Here is a 2,501-nt window from a genome sequence, read left to right on the forward strand (position 1 = left end):
ATTCTTTTTATAGAGGTATGGTACAGTATTCTATTAAATGCATGCCCCAATATTTATCTATCCATTACCACACTTATGGACATTCAGGTAATTTCCAAAATTCTACTATTACAATTACCAAGGCAATGGACATACTTGTATAAATTTCATTTTACACATTTGGTTATTTGGATGATAAAACATCTAGAAGTAGAATGACTGATTCAAACATATAAACATTTAAAGTTTTGGTAGATATTATTCAATTGTCCTTCATAAAGCTGCACCAATTTATACTCCTACCAGCACAATGAAAGAGTCATGATTTCTCCAAAACATTACTAATTCAGAAAGTTGTCCAACTATTTTATCTTTGCCAATCTGATAGGTGAAAAAAATTATATCCCAGGGTAGTTTTATTTTGCATTTATATTAAATGAGGCTGGACATCTTTTCATGTATGTAAGAGACTTTTTTTCATTTTTGGCTACCCCATGGCATATGGAATTCCCAGGTCAGGGAACAGATTGGGGCCACAGTTGTTACATATGCAGCAGCAGCTGAGGCAATGCCGGATCCTTAACCCACTGTATGGGGCCAGATATCAAACCTGCATCCCTAGACTTCAGAGATGACCCTGATCCCCTTGCATCACAGTGGAAACACCTTTAAGAAATATTTGAATTTCCTTTTTTTGTGTGAATTATTCATTAAACGCTTCATCCATTTTTCTATTGATTTGTTGTTCTTTTCTTCTTTAATCTGCAGGCACATTTTATATTAAGGAAAGTAATGTAACCCTTTGTAATATGTTTCAAACATTTTCCCGAACTTGTATACCTTTTAACTTTGTTTATAAGTTCTTCCATGTAAAAATTGTTAAGGAATCGAATTTATCAATCTTTTCTTTATGGTTTCTAGAGTTTGTGTAATGTGTTAAAAAGCCTTCTCCATAAAAATAAGTCTCTTGGAATTCTCCTGTGGTTCAGGCGGTTAAGGATCCAGTGTTGTCACTGCAGTGGCTTGGGTTACTGCTGTGACATGGGTTTGATCCCTGGCCTGGGAATTTCCACATGCCATGGGCACAGCAAAAAAAAAAAAAAAAAAAAAAAAAAAAAAAAAAAAAGGTCTTTTTTCTTCTAGAACTTTTAGGATTTAATTTTTTATATTTAGAGTTTTGATCCGTGTAGAATTTATTTTGGTGTATGGTGCAAAGTAGGAAACCAACTTTATTTTGGCAAGCTAATTATCCCCAAACTGTTTACTAATGAAACCTTATCTTCTCCACTGATTCGAAGCACCATATTTAGCACACATGTAATGCATACATTTTGGTCTACACACTTCTTCAAGTATAGTAATTTCACAATATGTTTTAATATCTAGGAACCCTGATAACATATTTTTCATTAGAATTTTTTTAGATCTTTAAAAGATCTTTAAAATGTAGACCTTTTGTAGATCTTTTTAGATCATATTTTAGATTTTTTAAAAAATTCCCTTGCAAACCTTAGAACCAGCTTTTCCAATTTCAGAGAAAAAAACTTGTTAGCATTTTTATTGAGAATGCATTAAACTTAAGAACAGCTTACTACCTTGTCTTTTCTTTTGTAACCATTTGTAATAGATTCCCATCTCCCAGGTAAAAATCATATCGTCTTCAAATAATGAAAAAAATCCACCTTTTCATTTCTCATGAAGAATCTTTTTTGATGGGAGTGAGAAGCAGCAACTTTTTTTTTCACATAATGAGATTCTACAAATGGGTAATGGTTCAAAGTTTGAAAAGTATACACAACAGAGAAATCACTTTCCTACCCTGTTTCCCAGTCACCCTCCCCACAGGCAACTACTGTTCTTTGTAGTTTCTTTTATATCCTTCTATACATATGCTGTACATCTGCAGGCCAGGCCAGCTGTCCCTGAAAGGGCTTCTGGTAACAGTCTCAGAAGCCCAGATAAAACCTGGGAGGTCAGAGTGGACCAAAGAGCACATCATCTCCTAGTTGACTAAACAGGTAGCAATAGGAAAGACATCGGCCCTAAGTCCTAACAGAGTTCCAAATCTTCTCTGGTAGAGTGTCCCAGACCTGGCAGCCTTGGAAGAGTCAGAGCTCTTGCTTCTGCTTTTAAAACATTTCTTTTTCACCAACAAATTCTACCTCCTAATCTCTTTCACACAGATGAAGCCCAGACACACATGTTCTCTCTTTATATTATCAAAATGGCACATGAACATCTAGTAACTCGCAGCCCGTGGTATATTTAGGGCCTGAGTCTGGAGCTGGATATGGGCCTCCTTCCATTGTTATCCAGGTAACATCTCTGAGGGTCTCTTGAGGCCACATAAGCAGGGGGGGCTCCGAAGTTTACCTGATTTCTCCAGCCAGTGACTCTTCCCCTGCCCCACCCCCAACTCCAGCCTGCCAGGCATACCCCTGCTTGGGCCTCCTGGCATAAGAGATAAAATGCAAAAGGGGAACTCCCAGCAGCTGGTCCAAGAGATACCAGTGGGGATGGAA

This window comes from Sus scrofa, chromosome 1 (assembly GCF_000003025.6).
Source record: "Sus scrofa isolate TJ Tabasco breed Duroc chromosome 1, Sscrofa11.1, whole genome shotgun sequence".
NCBI lineage: Eukaryota > Metazoa > Chordata > Mammalia > Artiodactyla > Suidae > Sus > Sus scrofa.